Genomic DNA, 11097 nt, shown 5'->3' with positions numbered 1-11097 from the left:
GAGCTCTGATTGGCCCGGCTGGGCGCACGTCAGCGAGGGGGCGGGGCGGGGGCGCCTTCTCGCGGCTGGCGGGCGGGCCTGTGGGGCCGAGCCGGGGGCGCGAGCGCGGGGTCCCGGGGCCCCCAGCAAGGAAGAACTGAGGAAAAAGGGGGGAAAAACACTCTCGAGTGCCTTCGCGAGCCTTGGCCGGCGTGTCCAGGCGCCCCGAGGACCCAGCCGAGGACGCAGGCGTCGCGGGCTGAAGAGAAGCTGGGAGCCTCCCCGGGGCGCCTTCTGGGCTTCCGGCGCGGCGCGAGGCCTCGCTCAGCGGCCACCGCCGCCCCTGTGGGGAGGGACCCCCGCCCCCCAAGTGAGGACAGTGAGGAGGAGCTCCAGGAGGAACTCGAACCCAAGGCTGCCGTCGAGAGACCCCTCCTCCCCCGCGGGCCTCGTGGGCTTCCCGGTGCGGGCCGCCGCGCCCGCGTCACCCGAAGGCGGGAAGGAGACGCACGACGGTCGCCCCCGTGCACGTCCACCCCCCCCCCCCCCCGCGGTCCCCACTCCCACCCGCCGCCTGCGGAAGACTTTTCAGGTCCGCGGGCACCGGAAACGCGCGCCGGATGCCGACTGCGCGGAGGGGGCGCCCGCACACCCTCGCGCGCGCGCGGCCCCCACCGGGGGGCCCGGCGCGGGGGCCGGAGTCACGAGGCCGCCCGCAGAGACGTCGCGTGCGGGCCTGGCGACAGCCCAGCAGGTGGTGTGACTTTACTCAGCGAGGCCTGGGCTCCTTGGCTTCGTCGGAGCGCGGTCACGGAGATGGCACCGCGTAGTATACCGGGGCCCCACCCTTGCGAGCCGGCTGCCCGTATATCCACTTTCCCAATTTGATGCCGCTGTCCGCTCGTTCTTGGAGAGCACAGCTTTGGACAGAAACCCCAAAAGGCAGGAGCAAATTTGTTTGAAAATCTTGGCTGTGGCGTGCAAACAAGTTCAGAGGGATTTTTGAGGCACAGCTACAGACTGAGCTGGTTTACTGCACATTATAAATGGAAACTTTTTTTTTTCCTCCGTGTTTTTAAGAAATCCTGTTGCAAGGTCATTAATCACATTATCCATTATACCAGAAACAAATGGATTTGTCACTTGTGCACAGAAGCTGAGGTTGATGCTGAAAACAAATTGTATCAAAATAAATGAAATTATTATGATAATATAAAACAGACCGCAGTGATTAATCTCCAGAAACCAAATTTTGACCTGCTTTGCACTTCAAACAATAGCTTCTGTTATGTAAATAGTCGTGGGGTTTTCAAGGACAATGTTACTAAATTACGAGGAAAGTTCTATTCGTGGAAATCTCTTCATGGATAAACATTAGAGCCAGCAAATCTGTTCTCCACAACACCCAAAGCAGAGGACAATGGAAGTGATGATGGCTCAGGTAAGAATATAAGTTTGTAAAAAAGGTATGAGGTGGGGAGGAGGGAGACTGGGTAATGGGCTTATGCTGCTGCTGGTAGGGGTCACCAGGAGGCATCAGCTTCACCTAGTAAGCATGACCTTGAACGGGCTCATTCCTTCTACATCCTTACTTCAGCTCCTTGAAAACCCCCAAAGTTCCAGCGAGCCCACATATACACAGGCTGCAGTAATGAAGGCAGTCAGGTTGCAAAACAGGTTAAAAAATGTTACGTTTTAGATGATTCCATAAAGGCACCAAATCCAGACATGTTCAGAATGATCCAGGTAAGGATTTCGCTCTTCAGTTTTCACTCCATAGGTTTGATGATTTTTCCTGAGACCAAAATGGATCTTAATTGGATGTCAAAATAGAGTAATATAGCCTATATTGTTCCCATACATCTATTCTTGACGCACACCGATGACATTTACGTTCGCAACTACTTGAAATGGATGCTTGTTCCTTTAATAATTAAATAAAGTCAAGTGTATTTCCAGAATCCTAATTTTCTCATGAACAAAGAAAGCAGTGTGTAAGAAGGCATAAAAATAACAAAGCATATATCCGAAAATAATTACTCTTAAAGTTCTCAAAAGAGATTCCAGTACGGGAAATTGTCAGTGAAATTGCCAAAGCCCGGAGAGAGAGACCCAGGCATTTAAGATGTTATTTCCTTTGGAGGCAGTATAATTAGAGGGCTTAGTTCACAGGGTATTTAGGGTTTGACTTTGGCTTGCTGGTGCAGCACAGAGTCTGCTGGCTTAGGAACAGGGGAACTGAGTCCTCATGCCCACTCTGTCACTAGCTGAGTGGTTTGGGGCAAGTCATTCCTCTTCCCTGGACCTCAGTTTGCTGTGTATCAAGTAAAGAGCTTAGACTAGACTCTTCCAAAGACCCTTCTGGGGTCTGATAGTTTGGAAAAGAATCGCTGTTCGGTGTGACGAACGTTCCGGAGCCTTGTCCTTTCTGTTTGTGTTACGAACCACCTGTAGCCCAGGAGGAGTATGGGAAGGCGGGGTGTTTGCATATCCGGCGGATAAACCTTCACACAAAGATGTGCCGTAGCTGTGGTTGAGACCTGCTCTCGGCAACGTGAAAGCTTGCCCTTGGTTTACTCACGGCACAATACTGTCTACCTGCAGGATCCCACACGTGTGACTCATGCTGTCCATAAGGATGGTTATGTGAGTGGCTGAGACCAGGGCCCACAGATTTTCCTCCTCTTGAAAAGTCGTGCCGATCCTGCCGCAGTGAATCAGCTCCACCTAATCTCTTCGTGTAACTGATGCTGCAGCATAGTAACCACCCACTCATTCACTATGTCTCCTGGCTCCCAGGTCAGCTGAGAGCCCAGTATGGACTTAAACCGTGTGCTGGAAATCCTGATGAGCTCATTCCGCCTCCATTTTATTGCCCCATCTGTTTGCTTCCCTTGTTCTTCTCACATGCATTTTTATCTTGGTCTTCTGGGAAATGTGCTAATTTCCACCACGGTGTCAGAGGATCCCATCTTATACTTTTCTTACATTTCCTCTTCTCTTTCTCGGTGCCACTTGGGAAGTCAGGAATGGGGGTGTGAGCTCAATAACAGAATCCAAGGACAGCTTTCTGTGAACATGACTCAGGAACTGTCCTCCCTACTGAATTTCAGTTGGGAGGGGAACTAAGAGTGTGTGTGATGTTTTGGGATGTTTTTGTTTTGTTTAATTTTTTTTCGATAGGACTCGGTGCAGATACAACAGAATTTGGAGGCTCCGGTGAATTGTAACAAATACTCTTTTATGCCTCAAATGCTAAGACCTTTTCAAGAGTGAATTTTTCACTAGACTGAACTGCATGGTAAAGTAGAACATGCTTGAGCTTTGGAGTCTTGTTTCAGCTCTTGTTTCGATCCTAGTTTTATAACTTGCCATTTGACCTTGAGAGGATAGCTTAACCTCCCTGAGCCTCATTTTTCTTATCTCTAACACCAAAGCTAAATTTACTGCGAAGTCTTATTGTCAGGCTTGAGTAAGATAATGTACATGAACATGTAGGGCATATAACAGGTGCACAAAAGATGCTAACTGTCCTTTTTTTCCCCTCCTTTTCTCCACCGAATTTGGAGCTGAGTTATATGTTCTTTCAAAAACAAACTTAAATTTTTACCCCTTTATTTTCTACAATATCCATTTGGAATTAAAACAAGAATTCTTGAGAAAGAACAGGCCAAACTCTCTGGAGGAAAGAAAGGCAAGGGATGAGAACTCCAGGAAAATTTACTGGTGTCTCAACAAGAGAAAGTTATCCTATCCTCGTGTGTGTGTGTGTGTGTGTGTGTGTGTGTGTGTGTGTGTTAAAACGAAGCGTTGTTTTTTAACTTTAATCGCAAGATTCAATCGAACTACTTCACACCTACACTAACTTCAAATATATTACGAAACTATGTGCTTGAACCCAACTAAAAGTTTTATAGTACTTAACATTTCAGTGATTCTGAGTTTGTATTGCTATAGGATCCTGATAGATTAAAAGCCCCCAGATAAAGCAAATGTTCTTTCTTCAGTGCATCTGGGTTCTTCTTGAATAACATTTCTGGTTTGATTTTGTGCTATGAGACATTGAGTTTCAGAAAATGCCCTTGTACAAGTATATGATCACACATGGCTGGAAAGCCATGATTTGGGGATTGATTGTTAATACTACCCAATAGACATCAACAAACAAGAAAGGCTTTTGGGGGGCACCCCCTGATTTTAGGCAATAGGACAAGTTGCTGGATAAACTAGAGACACTATCTTAGCTTAGTTTTTAAAAGTAAAGGACTGGGGATGGGAGGAGGCTGGAGGAAGGTTTCCTTGAAGCAGATACTTGAAGAATATGGTCTGAATTATTTTGTATTAGGAAACACTTAGAGCCTCACTTTTACACAAGTTACAAGTATTGAAATTGGCATATACCCGATAAAAATCGGTAGCTCAGGATCTCCGTAGAGTTTAGGTCCATAGTTAGCTTACTTGAATCTTTGGAAATGATAGTCAGGAGAGATTTTATAGAATTTTGAAGACTGAGAAACAGCTCAAGAGAGGTTAAGAGGTCATACAGCAGCTTAACAGCAAGGCCAAGCTGGAACTCAGGGTCTCTGGTTCCCAGTTAAGGGCTCTTTTCTCTGTCCCACGCCCTAACTTACTCATTAACCCTTTAAAATGCTTGGCTTCTTCAAAAACGGCTTTCTTAAAAATCAGTAATTTGCCACACCAGATCCAAAGACCACTTTTTGTAATTCTCCTAGAACTCATTACAGCATTCAACATTGTTAGCTAAGTCTTTTTTTATTATTATTATTAAAACTTTTCCACAACAAGCAAGCAAACAAACAAAACTTTTCCATTGTTAGTTTCTATAATAGCGTATTCTTCTGGCTTTCTTCCTTGCTTTCAGAGCATTTTTTTTTTTCTGTTTGTTCCCTGGGTCTTTTTTCATAGCCTGCCCCTTCAGTAAATGTGTCCAAAGTTGAGCTGTCTTATCTCTCTCCTTTCTCTCACAGTGCTCTCTACCTTAACACGTTTTATGCTTTTAAGCAATGATCTCTACATTAGTGACTCTGCCCCTGATCTACACAGAGTTCGGGAACATCATAAACCAATTGCATGCTGGACATGTCAATGACATACCACCTCCACTTCTAACTCAACATGTTCTCAACGAAATTCATTGTTCTTTTCTTCATTTCTCTTTCCTTCCTCCTGTATTCCCTACTGCGATGTGTGAATGCTTTCCAAGTCCTCCAAATTGAACACTTTGGAGTTATCAGTGTCTCCTCTCCCGCCCTCCAGGTTCGTTCAAGTTCTCATCAGTTTCTGAGTTCCAGTTGTACTTTTACAATCTGTCAACTCTCCATTCACTGCCACAACCTCATTACTTCTGTTCTAAACTATACAACTGCTTCCTAACTGGATTCTCTAACTCCACCGTCTCCATTTCAGCATACATGCTGTTCCCAGGTCAGTTTCCTGAAAGCATATAATTTCTCAGAAACCTCCCGTGTTTCCCGATGCAAATTTGTAAACTCTTTGGTCTCCATTATGTGCCCCCCCCAGTTTCCTATTTAACCCCATTTTATAAAATATTCCTTGATCACTTCCCTGTAATCAAAGGAAACTATTTGATGCTTTTCACACATGATCCATACTTTCCTTCCTTCAGATTTGGAGCCCGCGTTGTTTCCTATGTCTGGAATGACCTTTCTGCCAATTCTAGAGTCACATAAGCCATTCATCCGTCACAGCTCTCCACACAGCTTACCTTCTTCCCAAAGTTTACCCTGATTTTGCTCACTCCAAAGTGACACTGTAAAGGACAGTAGTTTATCTTTGCATTCTTTATTTTCCTTACTACTTTCAGCTTGTAATATAGCTATCTTCTCCACTGGACTACAAGCTCCTTAAGGGCAACATCTAGGTCTGATGTACATTCTCCTTTCAATAAATATCTCGTTGGATGTGCACAATAGTGATGTGATAGTACTTTGAGAGAAAACAAAGAAGATTTTGTTCAATGTATGATTTGTTCGGTGGTTTGGCAGGAGGAAAGTCACTATGTTAGATTGGCAAGGGACTTTTTCATGGAAAAGTTGGGAATTAGCCCTTTAAAAAGATAGTGGAAGGTATACTTGATAAGAATGTTGGGTATCCGAAGGAGCAGGCAAGAGAAGAAAAAGTTGAAGCCCTTGGAGGAAAACAAGATATGCAGTTAGCAATCTCTGACTTTTAGTCCTCTGTTCCAAATCTGTTGTTTCCAAGGATACCTTAGGATAAATTTATCTCATTTCCAGTAGATGTCACTCGCCTAGTCTGCGTAAGGAAAGACAGGGTCATTATTTTGGCCAGGTGACCATAGTAAGCTACTTGCAAGAATGAACAAAGTGTAAGTAGTAACAATGTTCAGTTTTAATTGAGCAAAGGAAAGTGGGAATTTGTGTCTGAAATGTCTACACATTCCAGACTTTCTGAAATTCTCCCAGATGGATACCCAGATGGAAGTGTTACAGAAATGGTGGAGGAAGGGTTAGCATTTTTTCCTGCTTGTTCTATAACACCACTTGGCAGGGGTTAAGGTGAAATTTAAAAGAATGAACCTCTCTCCCAGCACTATCAGAGGTTCCGAGCCCTCAGAGCAGTTGGTAATAAAGGGTTAGAGCCAAAACAAGTTCTCCATAATAGGAGATGTTTATTCTCAACATATTAGGTTCGGAGTTTCCTTGAGCTCTGAGCTGAAATTCTTATTGGCTCTTTCATCTCAGCTGAATTATTTATTCCCCGTGGAATCTTGATGTTCATACCTGGAACAGCCTCTCTCTGGCTGAATGAAAGGTGCAAAGAGAGTGCATGTTTTAGATTGCTAATCAGAGAGGAATTGCACTGCTCCCAGCCTCCATCAGGGAATATGTTCATCTATGTTCCAGATGTCCCATTGCCTTCTCCACTCAGCCCTGGACCACATGAAGCGAATTAAACCCTTCATGTACATGGCTGCTTTTGTTGAAGAGGTGGCAGCTTCCAACCAGACTCTTTCTGCTTCTGCTTTGTGATTCAGCCTAGCTAATGAACAGCCCATCTGAGTGGAAGGGGGGAAAGGGCATTTCTCTTACATGCAAGCAACCTAAATAAATACGTTCTCCTATTAAGATTTTCCTTCCTCTTCAGCAAGAGCCAGTTAAATGATCCTTGTTCCACTGCCCAACCCACGTGCATCCCAGTTGGAATTCATTACAAAATATTTAAAAACTCTTAAAATGAAGGAAAAAATCTTTGGTGGAAAGAGACACTGTGTTATGATTGGTTTTTTAAGTCTAGCTTCCTGAAAACTACATAAGATAGTAAAAGGGTTATGAGAACAAAGGCATAATGCTGTATTGCAGCCTTGAGTCTTTGGGTTTGACAGATAAGGTCAATTTAATGCCAAAAGGAAAAGAAAAAAAAAAGAACCTCTCGTGGCATATGAAAGCAAAAAGAATCAGAGTCAATGTGTAGCACTTTAGGTCAAAGCTTAGACTCCAGTCTCTTTATTGTGTTTCATATTTTTCTTTGCTATTTTGGCACAAAAAAGAATTCTCTCACTTTCCAAACGCTGTAACAAAATAAATATGCATTGAGTATGCTACTTGAAACTGCGGCTAATGTTTTGATGTTTAGTGTTTATTTTTAAACAAATAAGCAGTATCATGAGTCCTGGTTTGAAAAGCACCTAAGCCACGTAGTATAAAGAATGTATGTGTTTGCTAGGTGTCATGGCGGGTGGGTAGTAAGGTAGGGACATTGCCATTTCCTTTGCAGTTGAAATCAATGTAAATCCTCCAATTGCTACATAAATGTAATTCACAGTGCTTTGAGTCTTGCTGAAGATCATGCTCACAGAGTAAACTGGCCAGGGAGTATTATCTCAACTGGATAATGATAAGGGATAAATAGTTTGTTTTTATTAACTTCTGTGTCTCTGGCTTCGAATAGTGCCTGGCACGTTGTAAAAGCTCAATATTCGCTGTGAAAGGTGTGTTGTGGTAGAGGGGCTGTATGCTTCCCAAAACATCATTCCCATGAATAGGCGGTATACTGATTTAGAGTAAAAGATGCATTCCTAACTTCTTGATCTAGAAGGTTTATTGATAGCTTAATTTGCTTCTGAAAACTACAGGAAAGACTACTACTATGTTGCAAGTGTAATTATACATTGGAGATGTGTAAGTCCAGGAAAAGCAATAGAGACAGAAACCCTCCTAATTTTGACTGCCTCTTGGGGAATTAGAGAATGGAATAACAGCCTCACTCCAGAGAATAAAAACCTTAAAAGGGCATCCTTTGAGGAGAAGGAGCAGAAAACAGAGAACAGGCCTGAAAAGGCTTTTCCACTAGGATACATAAGCCTCAACTATTCTCTCTACATCATTGCAATGAACACTCCTTATGGAGCCTCAGTCACCATCCAAGCCACACAGACACACGTGTAACGGACGTTGTGAATGGAACTTTGGAAATACAAAGCAAAAGAATGAGAACATTTACCTCCAGCACTGCTTATATCCTGGTTGCCATAATTCTCAAGCTATAAGCACGACACCTGGGGAATCTTTGAGTTGGCCTGGATTGAACAGGAGTTATTTCTGTGATGCCTCCTACTCGTGTGGGCCACTGTTGACAACTGGGAGGTACAAAGGGCTTGTTAGTTTTCCCAGGCCCAAATTAAAAGTGACCCCACTGAAGTTTTGTTGACTCATCAATCATCCTTATAAGCACATGCCTTTGGAAGTCTATTTTGGCAAATCTAAAACAGAAATGCTTTGTTGGGAGCTAACACATTGACCTGTTTCATGATTAGTATCTGAGCTGATGGATTGGAATAGAATGATACTGAAACTCAATTTCACAACATGCCTGACAGTTGGGAGAAATGAAAGCAACTGGGAAAGTAAGTGGCAGAATGAGGGGGAGGTCCTGCCCGGCGAAATTGCACATCTTTTCCAGAACCTATGGAAGGCCTAGGAAGATGGTTTAAGAATTTCTGGCTGTGAAATAAGAACTTAGAGTCATGTCAAGTAGTTTAATGATCTAAAAGCTCAGCTTGAGCTCTCTTACATAATGACAGTTTTTGTTCCAGACAGAACATCCAATCCTTGAACACAACTAATATTAAATAAGGAATTCACTGTAGAGATGGACCGTATTCTTAAGGTCATGGTCCCATCCATTGGATGAAGATAAATTATGTCATCAAATTCTCAGTCACTGGGAACATCCTTATCTTTAGGGATCTAGGCCAATAATAAATCAATTCCCTGGACAGGCAAGCGTGGCTTCAGTATTCTGCTTATTTCTTTCAGTTCCTGATTTGCCTAGTAATTTCACACAACCTTGTCAGGCTCTTTGGTGTTTTTAAGGACTTTTTAAAAATTCAGCTTTTAGTTGTTTTCAAAGAGAGGATTGGTCCAAATAACCAAGTTCCCTAACTCTGTTGAGCTCAGATTGCTCAAACTCGTTACGCTAAGAAGGGAGAAGATGAATGGATACCAGACACATGTGAAGATATCAGAATGAATGCAGTCCTTTCTTTCCCCTTTCCTCTCAACAAAATTCACCCAGCATCAAAAACTATGTAAGTTGATGAGAACTTCAAGTGTCACCTAGAACAACTCCCAGATCTCACAGTTGAGAATATTGAGATCCAAAAAGATAAAAGGGCGAATGTCAAGTTGCATAGTTAACTTTGGTGCAGTTCAAACAAGGAACTTCTGACTTCTCACCCAGCACATTACCCATCTCGCCTTGATTATCTCTTTCTCCATCTCGTTCGCTATGATAAATCAAAGACCAGTTGTATTACCTTCTCTGTGTCCCATCCATCTATGGGCTACAGTTATTTATTTTTTAGATAATCTATAATAAGCCAATGAGGTCATTGGAGTTTGAAGGAGAAGATAGAGAAAGAGAACAGAAAAAATGCTTGCAGAAATAATGTTCTAAAATTTTCCAAAATTGATGAAAACTGTAAACTCATAGATTTAGGAAGCTCAGTGAACCCCAAGCACAATAAACATAAATGAAACTACACTAAGGCACATCATAATTAAATTTCTTAAAACCACTGATAAAGAGAAAAATCTTACAAGCAGTCAGAACATCTTTAAATTACTGAAAGAAAATCTGTGAATGTAGAATTCCATAACCCAATGAAAATATCTTTCAAAAACAAAAGCAAAATATGACATTTCAGACATACAGGAAAGAAGGGAAGGGAAGAAGGGAAGAAGGGAAGAAGGGAAAAAGGGAAAAGAAAAGAAAGAAAAATTGTCACCAGAACATCCATGGTGTGAGAAATATTAAAGGTAATTTTCAGGCATAAGAAAAACTATACCAAGTGGTAGTAATATGGGTCTGTGAAGGATTAATAAACACCAGAAATAATAACTATGGAGACTCTATGATTATCTACACCGAAAATCCTATGGAATCTGCAAAAAAAAGCTACCAGAACTAATAAGTGAGTTTAAGAAGATTTCGGGATTCAAGGTCAACAGACACAAATCTGTGGCATTTTTATATACTAGCAGCAATTAGAAATTGAAGTTTAAAAATATATGATAGCAACAAAACTATGAAATGCTTAGAAATATATATATTGTGGCACCTGGGTGGCTCAGTTGGTTAAGTTTGGCTCAGGTCATAATCTCAAGGTTTGTGAGTTTGAGCCCTGCATCAGGCTCCATGCTGACAGTGTGGAGCCTGCTTCGGATTTTCTCTCTCTCCCTCTCTCTCTGCCTTTCCCCCACTTGCTCTCTTTCTCTCTCAAAAATAAATAAACTTAAAAAAAGAAATAAATGTCAAAAGATGTGCAAGACTAGTACATTAAAAATACAAAATACTGGGGCGCCTGGGTGGCGCAGTCGGTTAAGCGTCCGACTTCAGCTCAGGTCACGATCTCGCAGTCCATGAGTTCGAGCCCCGCGTCGGGCTCTGGGCTGATGGCTCGGAGCCTGGAGCCTGTTTCCAATTCTGTGTCTCCCTCTCTCTCTGCCCCTCCCCCGTTCATGCTCTGTCCCTCTCTGTCTCAAAAATAAATAAATGTTAAAAAAAAAAATTAAAAAAAAAATACAAAATACTGCTGAGAAAAATTAAAATGTAAAT

General features: G+C 42.7%; 1 long non-coding RNA gene across 1 annotated transcript in view; it reads left to right on the top strand.

The window, feature by feature from the left end:
* Window positions 1–99: 99 nt before the first annotated feature.
* Window positions 100–11097, top strand: part of LOC125154561 (uncharacterized) — a 32927-nt gene continuing 21929 nt past the window's right edge. The window contains exon 1 of the long non-coding RNA XR_007147833.1: window positions 100–1420. This is a non-coding gene — a long non-coding RNA (uncharacterized LOC125154561). The remainder of the gene's footprint in view (window positions 1421–11097) is intronic.

Source organism: Prionailurus viverrinus, chromosome E3, assembly GCF_022837055.1.
Source record: "Prionailurus viverrinus isolate Anna chromosome E3, UM_Priviv_1.0, whole genome shotgun sequence".
Taxonomy (NCBI): Eukaryota; Metazoa; Chordata; class Mammalia; order Carnivora; family Felidae; genus Prionailurus; species Prionailurus viverrinus.
Note: the sequence above shows the minus strand (reverse complement) of the source record. Positions and strands in the feature narration are given on the sequence as shown.